Consider the following 20,056-nt stretch of genomic DNA (forward strand, 5'->3'; position numbering starts at 1 on the left):
AGATTGTTTTGAATAGCCACCAATTTGTGATAATTTGACGCACACATTAATTTCGAAAATAATGATTATATCATTAAACCGTCTTCATTACTGATTTAAATAAAGATTTAAAATGAAAATAGTTAATGATATATAGTCAAAAAGAGCAATTGACCAATGATGTTGGCTGCCATTAATGCCAGTTTTTTCTTTCTAAATATTTTGAAACAAGTTTTATTTTTTAAATAAGCAAACTTTATTAAAAGTTTTATATTTGGTTTGATATTTTTGAACTGTCTTTTTTTTTTTGCTCACTGTTGAATATATGTAAATTTTATTTGAGTTTATCAGCATCTGTCTATAAATAATTTTGTTTTTGTTTCAGTTCTATGAAGAAGATGTTTACAGCATAGACCCCGAAAATGGAGCCATTGACGAGGATCAGGACAAGAAAATTAAAGGAAAGTATATTTAATTTCAGTCTAATTATAATTTTAGTTCTATTACAGTAGCAGGCCTTACCAAGTTCCAGTCAGTCACAGAACATGAAGATTGTTTCATTGGAGATTGGAAATGAGTAGTATGTAAGTATTTGGTTATACAATTGTACTTAAAACTATGTTCATATTTGTTAGGTCATTAAAATCAGTTTTTCCCTGGAAATTTACATATTCATCTGCATTTTTCTATAAATAATTGGGAAAATATGACCTGATTTAGATTGTTTGAAATTCAGTTAAATTTTAATCATTTCTGTTCAAGTGTCTACATCAGATTGTTTTGAATAGCCACCAATTTGTGATAATTTGACGCACACATTAATTTCGAAAATAATGATTATATCATTAAACCGTCTTCATTACTGATTTAAATAAAGATTTAAAATGAAAATAGTTAATGATATATAGTCAAAAAGAGCAATTGACCAATGATGTTGGCTGCCATTAATGCCAGTTTTTTCTTTCTAAATATTTTGAAACAAGTTTTATTTTTTAAATAAGCAAACTTTATTAAAAGTTTTATATTTGGTTTGATATTTTTGAACTGTCTTTTTTTTTTTGCTCACTGTTGAATATATGTAAATTTTATTTGAGTTTATCAGCATCTGTCTATAAATAATTTTGTTTTTGTTTCAGTTCTATGAAGAAGATGTTTACAGCAAAGACCCCGAAAATGGAGCCATTGACGAGGTTCAGGACAAGAAAATTAAAGGAAAGTATATTTAATTTTAGTCTAATTATAATTTTAGTTCTATTACAGTAGCAGGCCTTACCAAGTTCCAGTCAGTCACAGAACATGAAGATTGTTTCATTGGAGATTGGAAATGAGTAGCATGTAAGTATTTGGTTATACAATTGTACTTAAAACTATGTTCATATTTGTTAGGTCATTAAAATCAGTTTTTCCCTGGAAATTTACATATTCATCTGCATTTTTCTATAAATAATTGGGAAAATATGACCTGATTTAGATTGTTTGAAATTCAGTTAAATTTTAATCATTTCTGTTCAAGTGTCTACATCAGATTGTTTTGAATAGCCACCAATTTGTGATAATTTGACGCACACATTAATTTCGAAAATAATGATTATATCATTAAACCGTCTTCATTACTGATTTAAATAAAGATTTAAAATGAAAATAGTTAATGATATATAGTCAAAAAGAGCAATTGACCAATGATGTTGGCTGCCATTAATGCCAGTTTTTTCTTTCTAAATATTTTGAAACAAGTTTTATTTTTTAAATAAGCAAACTTTATTAAAAGTTTTATATTTGGTTTGATATTTTTGAACTGTCTTTTTTTTTTTGCTCACTGTTGAATATATGTAAATTTTATTTGAGTTTATCAGCATCTGTCTATAAATAATTTTGTTTTTGTTTCAGTTCTATGAAGAAGATGTTTACAGCAAAGACCCCGAAAATGGAGCCATTGACGAGGATCAGGACAAGAAAATTAAAGGAAAGTATATTTAATTTTAGTCTAATTATAATCTTAGTTCTATTACAGTAGCAGGCCTTACCAAGTTCCAGTCAGTCACAGAACATGAAGATGGTTTCATTGGAGATTGGAAATGAGTAGCATGTAAGTATTTGGTTATACAATTGTACTTAAAACTATGTTCATATTTGTTAGGTCATTAAAATCAGTTTTTCCCTGGAAATTTACATATTCATCTGCATTTTTCTATAAATAATTGGGAAAATATGACCTGATTTAGATTGTTTGAAATTCAGTTAAATTTTAATCATTTCTGTTCAAGTGTCTACATCAGATTGTTTTGAATAGCCACCAATTTGTGATAATTTGACGCACACATTAATTTCGAAAATAATGATTATATCATTAAACCGTCTTCATTACTGATTTAAATAAAGATTTAAAATGAAAATAGTTAATGATATATAGTCAAAAAGAGCAATTGACCAATGATGTTGGCTGCCATTAATGCCAGTTTTTTCTTTCTAAATATTTTGAAACAAGTTTTATTTTTTAAATAAGCAAACTTTATTAAAAGTTTTATATTTGGTTTGATATTTTTGAACTGTCTTTTTTTTTTTGCTCACTGTTGAATATATGTAAATTTTATTTGAGTTTATCAGCATCTGTCTATAAATAATTTTGTTTTTGTTTCAGTTCTATGAAGAAGATGTTTACAGCAAAGACCCCGAAAATGGAGCCATTGACGAGGATCAGGACAAGAAAATTAAAGGAAAGTATATTTAATTTTAGTCTAATTATAATTTTAGTTCTATTACAGTAGCAGGCCTTACCAAGTTCCAGTCAGTCACAGAACATGAAGATTGTTTCATTGGAGATTGGAAATGAGTAGCATGTAAGTATTTGGTTATACAATTGTACTTAAAACTATGTTCATATTTGTTAGGTCATTAAAATCAGTTTTTCCCTGGAAATTTACATATTCATCTGCATTTTTCTATAAATAATTGGGAAAATATGACCTGATTTAGATTGTTTGAAATTCAGTTAAATTTTAATCATTTCTGTTCAAGTGTCTACATCAGATTGTTTTGAATAGCCACCAATTTGTGATAATTTGACGCACACATTAATTTCGAAAATAATGATTATATCATTAAACCGTCTTCATTACTGATTTAAATAAAGATTTAAAATGAAAATAGTTAATGATATATAGTCAAAAAGAGCAATTGACCAATGATGTTGGCTGCCATTAATGCCAGTTTTTTCTTTCTAAATATTTTGAAACAAGTTTTATTTTTTAAATAAGCAAACTTTATTAAAAGTTTTATATTTGGTTTGATATTTTTGAACTGTCTTTTTTTTTTGCTCACTGTTGAATATATGTAAATTTTATTTGAGTTTATCAGCATCTGTCTATAAATAATTTTGTTTTTGTTTCAGTTCTATGAAGAAGATGTTTACAGCAGAGACCCCGAAAATGGAGCCATTGACGAGGATCAGGACAAGAAAATTAAAGGAAAGTATATTTAATTTTAGTCTAATTATAATTTTAGTTCTATTACAGTAGCAGGCCTTACCAAGTTCCAGTCAGTCACAGAACATGAAGATTGTTTCATTGGAGATTGGAAATGAGTAGTATGTAAGTATTTGGTTATACAATTGTACTTAAAACTATGTTCATATTTGTTAGGTCATTAAAATCAGTTTTTCCCTGGAAATTTACATATTCATCTGCATTTTTCTATAAATAATTGGGAAAATATGACCTGATTTAGATTGTTTGAAATTCAGTTAAATTTTAATCATTTCTGTTCAAGTGTCTACATCAGATTGTTTTGAATAGCCACCAATTTGTGATAATTTGACGCACACATTAATTTCGAAAATAATGATTATATCATTAAACCGTCTTCATTACTGATTTAAATAAAGATTTAAAATGAAAATAGTTAATGATATATAGTCAAAAATAGCAATTGACCAATGATGTTGGCTGCCATTAATGCCAGTTTTTTCTTTCTAAATATTTTGAAACAAGTTTTATTTTTTAAATAAGCAAACTTTATTAAAAGTTTTATATTTGGTTTGATATTTTTGAACTGTCTTTTTTTTTTGGCTCACTGTTGAATATATGTAAATTTTATTTGAGTTTATCAGCATCTGTCTATAAATAATTTTGTTTTTGTTTCAGTTCTATGAAGAAGATGTTTACAGCAGAGACCCCGAAAATGGAGCCATTGACGAGGATCAGGACAAGAAAATTAAAGGAAAGTATATTTAATTTTAGTCTAATTATAATTTTAGTTCTATTACAGTAGCAGGCCTTACCAAGTTCCAGTCAGTCACAGAACATGAAGATTGTTTCATTGGAGATTGGAAATGAGTAGTATGTAAGTATTTGGTTATACAATTGTACTTAAAACTATGTTCATATTTGTTAGGTCATTAAAATCAGTTTTTCCCTGGAAATTTACATATTCATCTGCATTTTTCTATAAATAATTGGGAAAATATGACCTGATTTAGATTGTTTGAAATTCAGTTAAATTTTAATCATTTCTGTTCAAGTGTCTACATCAGATTGTTTTGAATAGCCACCAATTTGTGATAATTTGACGCACACATTAATTTCGAAAATAATGATTATATCATTAAACCGTCTTCATTACTGATTTAAATAAAGATTTAAAATGAAAATAGTTAATGATATATAGTCAAAAAGAGCAATTGACCAATGATGTTGGCTGCCATTAATGCCAGTTTTTTCTTTCTAAATATTTTGAAACAAGTTTTATTTTTTAAATAAGCAAACTTTATTAAAAGTTTTATATTTGGTTTGATATTTTTGAACTGTCTTTTTTTTTTTTGCTCACTGTTGAATATATGTAAATTTTATTTGAGTTTATCAGCATCTGTCTATAAATAATTTTGTTTTTGTTTCAGTTCTATGAAGAAGATGTTTACAGCAAAGACCCCGAAAATGGAGCCATTGACGAGGATCAGGACAAGAAAATTAAAGGAAAGTATATTTAATTTTAGTCTAATTATAATTTTAGTTCTATTACAGTAGCAGGCCTTACCAAGTTCCAGTCAGTCACAGAACATGAAGATGGTTTCATTGGAGATTGGAAATGAGTAGCATGTAAGTATTTGGTTATACAATTGTACTTAAAACTATGTTCATATTTGTTAGGTCATTAAAATCAGTTTTTCCCTGGAAATTTACATATTCATCTGCATTTTTCTATAAATAATTGGGAAAATATGACCTGATTTAGATTGTTTGAAATTCAGTTAAATTTTAATCATTTCTGTTCAAGTGTCTACATCAGATTGTTTTGAATAGCCACCAATTTGTGATAATTTGACGCACACATTAATTTCGAAAATAATGATTATATCATTAAACCGTCTTCATTACTGATTTAAATAAAGATTTAAAATGAAAATAGTTAATGATATATAGTCAAAAAGAGCAATTGACCAATGATGTTGGCTGCCATTAATGCCAGTTTTTTCTTTCTAAATATTTTGAAACAAGTTTTATTTTTTAAATAAGCAAACTTTATTAAAAGTTTTATATTTGGTTTGATATTTTTGAACTGTCTTTTTTTTTTTTGCTCACTGTTGAATATATGTAAATTTTATTTGAGTTTATCAGCATCTGTCTATAAATAATTTTGTTTTTGTTTCAGTTCTATGAAGAAGATGTTTACAGCAAAGACCCCGAAAATGGAGCCATTGACGAGGATCAGGACAAGAAAATTAAAGGAAAGTATATTTAATTTTAGTCTAATTATAATTTTAGTTCTATTACAGTAGCAGGCCTTACCAAGTTCCAGTCAGTCACAGAACATGAAGATTGTTTCATTGGAGATTGGAAATGAGTAGTATGTAAGTATTTGGTTATACAATTGTACTTAAAACTATGTTCATATTTGTTAGGTCATTAAAATCAGTTTTTCCCTGGAAATTTACATATTCATCTGCATTTTTCTATAAATAATTGGGAAAATATGACCTGATTTAGATTGTTTGAAATTCAGTTAAATTTTAATCATTTCTGTTCAAGTGTCTACATCAGATTGTTTTGAATAGCCACCAATTTGTGATAATTTGACGCACACATTAATTTCGAAAATAATGATTATATCATTAAACCGTCTTCATTACTGATTTAAATAAAGATTTAAAATGAAAATAGTTAATGATATATAGTCAAAAAGAGCAATTGACCAATGATGTTGGCTGCCATTAATGCCAGTTTTTTCTTTCTAAATATTTTGAAACAAGTTTTATTTTTTAAATAAGCAAACTTTATTAAAAGTTTTATATTTGGTTTGATATTTTTGAACTGTCTTTTTTTTTTTGCTCACTGTTGAATATATGTAAATTTTATTTGAGTTTATCAGCATCTGTCTATAAATAATTTTGTTTTTGTTTCAGTTCTATGAAGAAGATGTTTACAGCAAAGACCCCGAAAATGGAGCCATTGACGAGGATCAGGACAAGAAAATTAAAGGAAAGTATATTTAATTTTAGTCTAATTATAATTTTAGTTCTATTACAGTAGCAGGCCTTACCAAGTTCCAGTCAGTCACAGAACATGAAGATTGTTTCATTGGAGATTGGAAATGAGTAGCATGTAAGTATTTGGTTATACAATTGTACTTAAAACTATGTTCATATTTGTTAGGTCATTAAAATCAGTTTTTCCCTGGAAATTTACATATTCATCTGCATTTTTCTATAAATAATTGGGAAAATATGACCTGATTTAGATTGTTTGAAATTCAGTTAAATTTTAATCATTTCTGTTCAAGTGTCTACATCAGATTGTTTTGAATAGCCACCAATTTGTGATAATTTGACGCACACATTAATTTCGAAAATAATGATTATATCATTAAACCGTCTTCATTACTGATTTAAATAAAGATTTAAAATGAAAATAGTTAATGATATATAGTCAAAAAGAGCAATTGACCAATGATGTTGGCTGCCATTAATGCCAGTTTTTTCTTTCTAAATATTTTGAAACAAGTTTTATTTTTTAAATAAGCAAACTTTATTAAAAGTTTTATATTTGGTTTGATATTTTTGAACTGTCTTTTTTTTTTGCTCACTGTTGAATATATGTAAATTTTATTTGAGTTTATCAGCATCTGTCTATAAATAATTTTGTTTTTGTTTCAGTTCTATGAAGAAGATGTTTACAGCAAAGACCCCGAAAATGGAGCCATTGACGAGGATCAGGACAAGAAAATTAAAGGAAAGTATATTTAATTTCAGTCTAATTATAATTTTAGTTCTATTACAGTAGCAGGCCTTACCAAGTTCCAGTCAGTCACAGAACATGAAGATTGTTTCATTGGAGATTGGAAATGAGTAGCATGTAAGTATTTGGTTATACAATTGTACTTAAAACTATGTTCATATTTGTTAGGTCATTAAAATCAGTTTTTCCCTGGAAATTTACATATTCATCTGCATTTTTCTATAAATAATTGGGAAAATATGACCTGATTTAGATTGTTTGAAATTCAGTTAAATTTTAATCATTTCTGTTCAAGTGGCTACATCAGATTGTTTTGAATAGCCACCAATTTGTGATAATTTGACGCACACATTAATTTCGAAAATAATGATTATATCATTAAACCGTCTTCATTACTGATTTAAATAAAGATTTAAAATGAAAATAGTTAATGATATATAGTCAAAAAGAGCAATTGACCAATGATGTTGGCTGCCATTAATGCCAGTTTTTTCTTTCTAAATATTTTGAAACACGTTTTATTTTTTAAATAAGCAAACTTTATTAAAAGTTTTATATTTGGTTTGATATTTTTGAACTGTCTTTTTTTTTTTGCTCACTGTTGAATATATGTAAATTTTATTTGAGTTTATCAGCATCTGTCTATAAATAATTTTGTTTTTGTTTCAGTTCTATGAAGAAGATGTTTACAGCAAAGACCCCGAAAATGGAGCCATTGACGAGGATCAGGACAAGAAAATTAAAGGAAAATATATTTAATTTTAGTCTAATTATAATTTTAGTTCTATTACAGTAGCAGGCCTTACCAAGTTCCAGTCAGTCACAGAACATGAAGATTGTTTCATTGGAGATTGGAAATGAGTAGCATGTAAGTATTTGGTTATACAATTGTACATAAAACTATGTTCATATTTGTTAGGTCATTAAAATAAGTTTTTCCCTGGAAATTTACATATTCATCTGCATTTTTCTATAAATAATTGGGAAAATATGACCTGATTTAGATTGTTTGAAATTCAGTTAAATTTTAATCAATTCTGTTCAAGTGTCTACATCAGATTGTTTTGAATAGCCACCAATTTGTGATAATTTGACACACACATTAATTTCGAAAATAATGATTATATCATTAAACCGTCTTCATTACTGATTTAAATAAAGATTTAAAATGAAAATAGTTAATGATATATAGTCAAAAAGAGCAATTGACCAATGATGTTGGCTGCCATTAATGCCAGTTTTTTCTTTCTAAATATTTTGAAACAAGTTTTATTTTTTAAATAAGCAAACTTTATTAAAAGTTTTATATTTGGTTTGATATTTTTGAACTGTCTTTTTTTTTTTGCTCACTGTTGAATATATGTAAATTTTATTTGAGTTTATCAGCATCTGTCTATAAATAATTTTGTTTTTGTTTCAGTTCTATGAAGAAGATGTTTACAGCAAAGACCCCGAAAATGGAGCCATTGACGAGGATCAGGACAAGAAAATTAAAGGAAAGTATATTTAATTTTAGTCTAATTATAATTTTAGTTCTATTACAGTAGCAGGCCTTACCAAGTTCCAGTCAGTCACAGAACATGAAGATTGTTTCATTGGAGATTGGAAATGAGTAGTATGTAAGTATTTGGTTATACAATTGTACTTAAAACTATGTTCATATTTGTTAGGTCATTAAAATCAGTTTTTCCCTGGAAATTTACATATTCATCTGCATTTTTCTATAAATAATTGGGAAAATATGACCTGATTTAGATTGTTTGAAATTCAGTTAAATTTTAATCATTTCTGTTCAAGTGTCTACATCAGATTGTTTTGAATAGCCACCAATTTGTGATAATTTGACGCACACATGAATTTCGAAAATAATGATTATATCATTAAACCGTCTTCATTACTGATTTAAATAAAGATTTAAAATGAAAATAGTTAATGATATATAGTCAAAAAGAGCAATTGACCAATGATGTTGGCTGCCATTAATGCCAGTTTTTTCTTTCTAAATATTTTGAAACAAGTTTTATTTTTTAAATAAGCAAACTTTATTAAAAGTTTTATATTTGGTTTGATATTTTTGAACTGTCTTTTTTTTTTTTGCTCACTGTTGAATATATGTAAATTTTATTTGAGTTTATCAGCATCTGTCTATAAATAATTTTGTTTTTGTTTCAGTTCTATGAAGAAGATGTTTACAGCAAAGACCCCGAAAATGGAGCCATTGACGAGGATCAGGACAAGAAAATTAAAGGAAAGTATATTTAATTTTAGTCTAATTATAATTTTAGTTCTATTACAGTAGCAGGCCTTACCAAGTTCCAGTCAGTCACAGAACATGAAGATTGTTTCATTGGAGATTGGAAATGAGTAGTATGTAAGTATTTGGTTATACAATTGTACTTAAAACTATGTTCATATTTGTTAGGTCATTAAAATCAGTTTTTCCCTGGAAATTTACATATTCATCTGCATTTTTCTATAAATAATTGGGAAAATATGACCTGATTTAGATTGTTTGAAATTCAGTTAAATTTTAATCATTTCTGTTCAAGTGTCTACATCAGATTGTTTTGAATAGCCACCAATTTGTGATAATTTGACGCACACATTAATTTCGAAAATAATGATTATATCATTAAACCGTCTTCATTACTGATTTAAATAAAGATTTAAAATGAAAATAGTTAATGATATATAGTCAAAAAGAGCAATTGACCAATGATGTTGGCTGCCATTTATGCCAGTTTTTTCTTTCTAAATATTTTGAAACAAGTTTTATTTTTTAAATAAGCAAACTTTATTAAAAGTTTATATTTGGTTTGATATTTTTGAACTGTCTTTTTTTTTTTGCTCACTGTTGAATATATGTAAATTTTATTTGAGTTTATCAGCATCTGTCTATAAATAATTTTGTTTTTGTTTCAGTTCTATGAAGAAGATGTTTACAGCAAAGACCCCGAAAATGGAGCCATTGACGAGGATCAGGACAAGAAAATTAAAGGAAAGTATATTTAATTTTAGTCTCATTATAATTTTAGTTCTATTACAGTAGCAGGCCTTACCAAGTTCCAGTCAGTCACAGAACATGAAGATTGTTTCATTGGAGATTGGAAACGAGTAGCATGTAAGTATTTGGTTATACAATTGTACTTAAAACTATGTTCATATTTGTTAGGTCATTAAAATCAGTTTTTCCCTGGAAATTTACATATTCATCTGCATTTTTCTATAAATAATTGAGAAAATATGACCTGATTTAGATTGTTTGAAATTCAGTTAAATTTTAATCATTTCTGTTCAAGTGTCTACATCAGATTGTTTTGAATAGCCACCAATTTGTGATAATTTGACGCACACATTAATTTCGAAAATAATGATTATATCATTAAACCGTCTTCATTACTGATTTAAATAAAGATTTAAAATGAAAATAGTTAATGATATATAGTCAAAAAGAGCAATTGACCAATGATGTTGGCTGCCATTAATGCCAGTTTTTTCTTTCTAAATATTTTGAAACAAGTTTTATTTTTTAAATAAGCAAACTTTATTAAAAGTTTTATATTTGGTTTGATATTTTTGAACTGTCTTTTTTTTTTTGCTCACTGTTGAATATATGTAAATTTTATTTGAGTTTATCAGCATCTGTCTATAAATAATTTTGTTTTTGTTTCAGTTCTATGAAGAAGATGTTTACAGCAGAGACCCCGAAAATGGAGCCATTGACGAGGATCAGGACAAGAAAATTAAAGGAAAGTATATTTAATTTTAGTCTAATTATAATTTTAGTTCTATTACAGTAGCAGGCCTTACCAAGTTCCAGTCAGTCACAGAACATGAAGATTGTTTCATTGGAGATTGGAAATGAGTAGCATGTAAGTATTTGGTTATACAATTGTACTTAAAACTATGTTCATATTTGTTAGGTCATTAAAATCAGTTTTTCCCTGGAAATTTACATATTCATCTGCATTTTTCTATAAATAATTGGGAAAATATGACCTGATTTAGATTGTTTGAAATTCAGTTAAATTTTAATCATTTCTGTTCAAGTGTCTACATCAGATTGTTTTGAATAGCCACCAATTTGTGATAATTTGACGCACACATTAATTTCGAAAATAATGATTATATCATTAAACCGTCTTCATTACTGATTTAAATAAAGATTTAAAATGAAAATAGTTAATGATATATAGTCAAAAAGAGCAATTGACCAATGATGTTGGCTGCCATTAATGCCAGTTTTTTCTTTCTAAATATTTTGAAACAAGTTTTATTTTTTAAATAAGCAAACTTTATTAAAAGTTTTATATTTGGTTTGATATTTTTGAACTGTCTTTTTTTTTTTTGCTCACTGTTGAATATATGTAAATTTTATTTGAGTTTATCAGCATCTGTCTATAAATAATTTTGTTTTTGTTTCAGTTCTATGAAGAAGATGTTTACAGCAAAGACCCCGAAAATGGAGCCATTGACGAGGATCAGGACAAGAAAATTAAAGGAAAGTATATTTAATTTTAGTCTAATTATAATTTTAGTTCTATTACAGTAGCAGGCCTTACCAAGTTCCAGTCAGTCACAGAACATGAAGATTGTTTCATTGGAGATTGGAAATGAGTAGTATGTAAGTATTTGGTTATACAATTGTACTTAAAACTATGTTCATATTTGTTAGGTCATTAAAATCAGTTTTTCCCTGGAAATTTACATATTCATCTGCATTTTTCTATAAATAATTGGGAAAATATGACCTGATTTAGATTGTTTGAAATTCAGTTAAATTTTAATCATTTCTGTTCAAGTGTCTACATCAGATTGTTTTGAATAGCCACCAATTTGTGATAATTTGACGCACACATTAATTTCGAAAATAATGATTATATCATTAAACCGTCTTCATTACTGATTTAAATAAAGATTTAAAATGAAAATAGTTAATGATATATAGTCAAAAAGAGCAATTGACCAATGATGTTGGCTGCCATTTATGCCAGTTTTTTCTTTCTAAATATTTTGAAACAAGTTTTATTTTTTAAATAAGCAAACTTTATTAAAAGTTTATATTTGGTTTGATATTTTTGAACTGTCTTTTTTTTTTTGCTCACTGTTGAATATATGTAAATTTTATTTGAGTTTATCAGCATCTGTCTATAAATAATTTTGTTTTTGTTTCAGTTCTATGAAGAAGATGTTTACAGCAAAGACCCCGAAAATGGAGCCATTGACGAGGATCAGGACAAGAAAATTAAAGGAAAGTATATTTAATTTTAGTCTAATTATAATTTTAGTTCTATTACAGTAGCAGGCCTTACCAAGTTCCAGTCAGTCACAGAACATGAAGATTGTTTCATTGGAGATTGGAAACGAGTAGCATGTAAGTATTTGGTTATACAATTGTACTTAAAACTATGTTCATATTTGTTAGGTCATTAAAATCAGTTTTTCCCTGGAAATTTACATATTCATCTGCATTTTTCTATAAATAATTGAGAAAATATGACCTGATTTAGATTGTTTGAAATTCAGTTAAATTTTAATCATTTCTGTTCAAGTGTCTACATCAGATTGTTTTGAATAGCCACCAATTTGTGATAATTTGACGCACACATTAATTTCGAAAATAATGATTATATCATTAAACCGTCTTCATTACTGATTTAAATAAAGATTTAAAATGAAAATAGTTAATGATATATAGTCAAAAAGAGCAATTGACCAATGATGTTGGCTGCCATTAATGCCAGTTTTTTCTTTCTAAATATTTTGAAACAAGTTTTATTTTTTAAATAAGCAAACTTTATTAAAAGTTTTATATTTGGTTTGATATTTTTGAACTGTCTTTTTTTTTTTGCTCACTGTTGAATATATGTAAATTTTATTTGAGTTTATCAGCATCTGTCTATAAATAATTTTGTTTTTGTTTCAGTTCTATGAAGAAGATGTTTACAGCAGAGACCCCGAAAATGGAGCCATTGACGAGGATCAGGACAAGAAAATTAAAGGAAAGTATATTTAATTTTAGTCTAATTATAATTTTAGTTCTATTACAGTAGCAGGCCTTACCAAGTTCCAGTCAGTCACAGAACATGAAGATTGTTTCATTGGAGATTGGAAATGAGTAGCATGTAAGTATTTGGTTATACAATTGTACTTAAAACTATGTTCATATTTGTTAGGTCATTAAAATCAGTTTTTCCCTGGAAATTTACATATTCATCTGCATTTTTCTATAAATAATTGGGAAAATATGACCTGATTTAGATTGTTTGAAATTCAGTTAAATTTTAATCATTTCTGTTCAAGTGTCTACATCAGATTGTTTTGAATAGCCACCAATTTGTGATAATTTGACGCACACATTAATTTCGAAAATAATGATTATATCATTAAACCGTCTTCATTACTGATTTAAATAAAGATTTAAAATGAAAATAGTTAATGATATATAGTCAAAAAGAGCAATTGACCAATGATGTTGGCTGCCATTAATGCCAGTTTTTTCTTTCTAAATATTTTGAAACAAGTTTTATTTTTTAAATAAGCAAACTTTATTAAAAGTTTTATATTTGGTTTGATATTTTTGAACTGTCTTTTTTTTTTTGCTCACTGTTGAATATATGTAAATTTTATTTGAGTTTATCAGCATCTGTCTATAAATAATTTTGTTTTTGTTTCAGTTCTATGAAGAAGATGTTTACAGCAAAGACCCCAAAATGGAGCCATTGACGAGGATCAGGACAAGAAAATTAAAGGAAAGTATATTTAATTTTAGTCTAATTATAATTTTAGTTCTATTACAGTAGCAGGCCTTACCAAGTTCCAGTCAGTCACAGAACATGAAGATTGTTTCATTGGAGATTGGAAACGAGTAGCATGTAAGTATTTGGTTATACAATTGTACTTAAAACTATGTTCATATTTGTTAGGTCATTAAAATCAGTTTTTCCCTGGAAATTTACATATTCATCTGCATTTTTCTATAAATAATTGAGAAAATATGACCTGATTTAGATTGTTTGAAATTCAGTTAAATTTTAATCATTTCTGTTCAAGTGTCTACATCAGATTGTTTTGAATAGCCACCAATTTGTGATAATTTGACGCACACATTAATTTCGAAAATAATGATTATATCATTAAACCGTCTTCATTACTGATTTAAATAAAGATTTAAAATGAAAATAGTTAATGATATATAGTCAAAAAGAGCAATTGACCAATGATGTTGGCTGCCATTAATGCCAGTTTTTTCTTTCTAAATATTTTGAAACAAGTTTTATTTTTTAAATAAGCAAACTTTATTAAAAGTTTTATATTTGGTTTGATATTTTTGAACTGTCTTTTTTTTTTTGCTCACTGTTGAATATATGTAAATTTTATTTGAGTTTATCAGCATCTGTCTATAAATAATTTTGTTTTTGTTTCAGTTCTATGAAGAAGATGTTTACAGCAGAGACCCCGAAAATGGAGCCATTGACGAGGATCAGGACAAGAAAATTAAAGGAAAGTATATTTAATTTTAGTCTAATTATAATTTTAGTTCTATTACAGTAGCAGGCCTTACCAAGTTCCAGTCAGTCACAGAACATGAAGATTGTTTCATTGGAGATTGGAAATGAGTAGCATGTAAGTATTTGGTTATACAATTGTACTTAAAACTATGTTCATATTTGTTAGGTCATTAAAATCAGTTTTTCCCTGGAAATTTACATATTCATCTGCATTTTTCTATAAATAATTGGGAAAATATGACCTGATTTAGATTGTTTGAAATTCAGTTAAATTTTAATCATTTCTGTTCAAGTGTCTACATCAGATTGTTTTGAATAGCCACCAATTTGTGATAATTTGACGCACACATTAATTTCGAAAATAATGATTATATCATTAAACCGTCTTCATTACTGATTTAAATAAAGATTTAAAATGAAAATAGTTAATGATATATAGTCAAAAAGAGCAATTGACCAATGATGTTGGCTGCCATTAATGCCAGTTTTTTCTTTCTAAATATTTTGAAACAAGTTTTATTTTTTAAATAAGCAAACTTTATTAAAAGTTTTATATTTGGTTTGATATTTTTGAACTGTCTTTTTTTTTTTGCTCACTGTTGAATATTATATGTAAATTTTATTTGAGTTTATCAGCATCTGTCTATAAATAATTTTGTCTTTGTTTCAGATACTATGAAGAAGATGTTTACAGCAAAGACCCCGAAAATGGAGCCATTGACGAAGACCAGGACAAGAAAATTAAAGGAAAGTATATTTAATTTTAGTCTAATTATAATTTTAGTTCTATTACAGTAGCAGGCCTTACCAAGTTCCAGTCAGTCACAGAACATGAAGATTGTTTCATTGGAGATTGGAAACGAGTAGTATGTAAGTATTTGGTTATACAATTGTACTTAAAACTATGTTCATATTTGTTAGGTCATTAAAATCAGTTTTTCCCTGGAAATTTACATATTCATCTGCATTTTTCTATAAATAATTGGGAAAATATGACCTGATTTAGATTGTTTGAAATTCAGTTAAATTTTAATCATTTCTGTTCAAGTGTCTACATCAGATTGTTTTGAATAGCCACCAATTTGTGATAATTTGACGCACACATTAATTTCGAAAATAATGATTATATCATTAAACCGTCTTCATTACTGATTTAAATAAAGATTTAAAATGAAAATAGTTAATGATATATAGTCAAAAAGAGCAATTGACCAATGATGTTGGCTGCCATTAATGCCAGTTTTTTCTTTCTAAATATTTTGAAACAAGTTTTATTTTTTAAATAAGCAAACTTTATTAAAAGTTTTATATTTGGTTTGATATTTTTGAACTGTCTTTTTTTTTTTGCTCACTGTTGAATATATGTAAATTTTATTTGAGTTTATCAGCATCTGTCTATAAATAATTTTGTTTTTGTTTCAGTTCTATGAAGAAGATGTTTACAGCAAAGACTCCGAAAATGGAGCCATTGACGAGGATCAGGACAAGAAAATTAAAGGAAAGTATATTTAATTTCAGTCTAATTATAATTTTAGTTCTATTACAGTAGCAGGCCTTACCAAGTTCCAGTCAGTCACAGAACATGAAGATTGTTTCATTGGAGATTGGAAATGAGTAGCATGTAAGTATTTGGTTATACAATTGTACTTAAAACTATGTTCATATTTGTTAGGTCATTAAAATCAGTTTTTCCCTGGAAATTTACATATTCATCTGCATTTTTCTATAAATAATTGGGAAAATATGACCTGATTTAGATTGTTTGAAATTCAGTTAAATTTTAATCATTTCTGTTCAAGTGTCTACATCAGATTGTTTTGAATAGCCACCAATTTGTGATAATTTGACGCACACATTAATTTCGAAAATAATGATTATATCATTAAACCGTCTTCATTACTGATTTAAATAAAGATTTAAAATGAAAATAGTTAATGATATATAGTCAAAAAGAGCAATTGACCAATGATGTTGGCTGCCATTAATGCCAGTTTTTTCTTTCTAAATATTTTGAAACAAGTTTTATTTTTTAAATAAGCAAACTTTATTAAAAGTTTTATATTTGGTTTGATATTTTTGAACTGTCTTTTTTTTTTTGCTCACTGTTGAATATATGTAAATTTTATTTGAGTTTATCAGCATCTGTCTATAAATAATTTTGTTTTTGTTTCAGTTCTATGAAGAAGATGTTTACAGCAGAGACCCCGAAAATGGAGCCATTGACGAGGATCAGGACAAGAAAATTAAAGGAAAGTATATTTAATTTTAGTCTAATTATAATTTTAGTTCTATTACAGTAGCAGGCCTTACCAAGTTCCAGTCAGTCACAGAACATGAAGATTGTTTCATTGGAGATTGGAAACGAGTAGTATGTAAGTATTTGGTTATACAATTGTACTTAAAACTATGTTCATATTTGTTAGGTCATTAAAATCAGTTTTTCCCTGGAAATTTACATATTCATCTGCATTTTTCTATAAATAATTGGGAAAATATGACCTGATTTAGATTGTTTGAAATTCAGTTAAATTTTAATCATTTCTGTTCAAGTGTCTACATCAGATTGTTTTGAATAGCCACCAATTTGTGATAATTTGACGCACACATTAATTTCGAAAATAATGATTATATCATTAAACCGTCTTCATTACTGATTTAAATAAAGATTTAAAATGAAAATAGTTAATGATATATAGTCAAAAAGAGCAATTGACCAATGATGTTGGCTGCCATTAATGCCAGTTTTTTCTTTCTAAATATTTTGAAACAAGTTTTATTTTTTAAATAAGCAAACTTTATTAAAAGTTTTATATTTGGTTTGATATTTTTGAACTGTCTTTTTTTTTTTGCTCACTGTTGAATATATGTAAATTTTATTTGAGTTTATCAGCATCTGTCTATAAATAATTTTGTTTTTGTTTCAGTTCTATGAAGAAGATGTTTACAGCAAAGACTCCGAAAATGGAGCCATTGACGAGGATCAGGACAAGAAAATTAAAGGAAAGTATATTTAATTTCAGTCTAATTATAATTTTAGTTCTATTACAGTAGCAGGCCTTACCAAGTTCCAGTCAGTCACAGAACATGAAGATTGTTTCATTGGAGATTGGAAATGAGTAGCATGTAAGTATTTGGTTATACAATTGTACTTAAAACTATGTTCATATTTGTTAGGTCATTAAAATCAGTTTTTCCCTGGAAATTTACATATTCATCTGCATTTTTCTATAAATAATTGGGAAAATATGACCTGATTTAGATTGTTTGAAATTCAGTTAAATTTTAATCATTTCTGTTCAAGTGTCTACATCAGATTGTTTTGAATAGCCACCAATTTGTGATAATTTGACGCACACATTAATTTCGAAAATAATGATTATATCATTAAACCGTCTTCATTACTGATTTAAATAAAGATTTAAAATGAAAATAGTTAATGATATATAGTCAAAAAGAGCAATTGACCAATGATGTTGGCTGCCATTAATGCCAGTTTTTTCTTTCTAAATATTTTGAAACAAGTTTTATTTTTTAAATAAGCAAACTTTATTAAAAGTTTTATATTTGGTTTGATATTTTTGAACTGTCTTTTTTTTTTTGCTCACTGTTGAATATTATATGTAAATTTTATTTGAGTTTATCAGCATCTGTCTATAAATAATTTTGTCTTTGTTTCAGATACTATGAAGAAGATGTTTACAGCAAAGACCCCGAAAATGGAGCCATTGACGAAGACCAGGACAAGAAAATTAAAGGAAAGTATATTTAATTTTAGTCTAATTATAATTTTAGTTCTATTACAGTAGCAGGCCTTACCAAGTTCCAGTCAGTCACAGAACATGAAGATTGTTTCATTGAAGATTGGAAATGAGTAGTATGTAAGTATTTGGTTATACAATTGTACTTAAGACTATGTTCATATTTGTTAGGTCATTAAAATCAGTTTTTTCCTGGAAATTTACATATTTATCTGCATTTTTTTACAAGTAATTGGGAAAATATGACCTGATTTATATTGTTTGAAATTCAGTTGAATTTTAATCATTTCTGTTCAAGTGTATACATCAGATTGTTTTGAATAGCCACCAACTTGTGATCATTTGACGCACACATTAATTTCGAAAAATAATGATTATATCATTAAACCGTTTTATTACTGATTAAAATAAAGATTTAAAATGAAAATAGTTAATGATATAAAGTCAAAAAGAGCAATTGACCAATGATGATGGCTGCCATTAATGCCAGTTTTTTCTTTCTAAATATTTTGAAAAAAGTTAAATTTTTTAAATAAGCAAACTTTATTAAAAGTTTTATATTTGGTTTGATAATTTTGAACTGTCTTTTTTTTTTTGCTCACTGTTGAATATATGTAAATTTTATTTGAGTTTATCAGCATCTGTCTATAAATAATTTTGTCTTTGTTTCAGATACTATGAAGAAGATGTTTACAGCAAAGACCCCGAAAATGGAGCCATTGGCGAAGACCAGGACAAGATGCTTAAAGTAGCAGGCCTTACCAAGTTTCAGTCGCAGAAGATGAAGATTATTTCATTGAAAATTGGAGATAAATAACATGTAAGTATTTGGTTATTACAATTGTACTTTAAACTATGATAATATTTGTTAGGTATTTAAAATCAGTTTTCTCCTGGAAAAACTGCTTGAAATTTCATAACAAAATGGTCCAAAATTTCTTTGCCAAATTTATACTCTTATGAAATATATTTTAATAAGAATGTATTATAATATTAAATATACTTATACCCCAATTTAGGATTTGACATAAAACATGCATCACATTAATTTCTGAAATAATTATTACAACAAATAGTTGCTTAACATTGACAATTTGGATATATACATATTTATCTGCATTTTTTTTTTTAAGTAAAAAATGTAATTGGGAAAATATGGCTTGATTTAGATTGTTTTCTGTTCAAAATGTACACATCAGATTGTTTTGGTTAACTTAGCCACCATTTTCTGATAATTCGAAGCACACATTTATTTTGGAAATAATTATTATATCATTTAACTGTCTTCATTACTATTTAAAATGAAAATAATGAATGATATATAGTCTAAAAGGGCAATTGACCAATGATGTTCGCTGCCATTAATGCCAGTTTTTTCTTTCTATATTGAAGCTCCAAGGAAGATTAATTATTACATTAATCTTCACCCAAGTCTGAGGCCATGACATGAAAGAAATAACGCAAGTATATTTAAGCCAACCAATTTCTGTACATTATCTAGAAAAATGTGATAAAGTACATAAGGCAACACACATTTTTCTTATTTTGCACATTTACAACACAGAAATAGATAATTTATCAG

The 20,056-nt window shown here is 27.0% G+C and overlaps 1 long non-coding RNA gene across 13 annotated transcripts; it reads left to right on the forward strand.

The window, feature by feature from the left end:
• Nucleotides 1-1,020: 1,020 nt before the first annotated feature.
• LOC127734798 (uncharacterized) lies at nucleotides 1,021-19,933 on the forward strand. Of its 13 annotated transcripts, XR_007997767.1 has the most exons (6): nucleotides 1,988-2,065; nucleotides 4,871-5,069; nucleotides 6,374-6,572; nucleotides 18,395-18,594; nucleotides 19,147-19,294; nucleotides 19,867-19,933. It is a non-coding gene; the product is annotated as an uncharacterized LOC127734798 (long non-coding RNA). The 13 variants fall into 13 exon arrangements; XR_007997765.1 differs by lacking the exons at nucleotides 1,988-2,065; nucleotides 4,871-5,069; nucleotides 6,374-6,572 and adding exons at nucleotides 1,021-1,169; nucleotides 10,933-11,077; XR_007997766.1 differs by lacking the exons at nucleotides 1,988-2,065; nucleotides 4,871-5,069; nucleotides 6,374-6,572 and adding exons at nucleotides 1,021-1,169; nucleotides 13,186-13,330.
• The last annotated feature ends 123 nt before the right edge of the window (nucleotides 19,934-20,056 follow it).

The sequence above is a fragment of the Mytilus californianus genome, unplaced genomic scaffold (assembly GCF_021869535.1).
Source record: "Mytilus californianus isolate M0D057914Y unplaced genomic scaffold, xbMytCali1.0.p SCAF_3, whole genome shotgun sequence".
NCBI classification, from domain to species: Eukaryota; Metazoa; Mollusca; class Bivalvia; order Mytilida; family Mytilidae; genus Mytilus; species Mytilus californianus.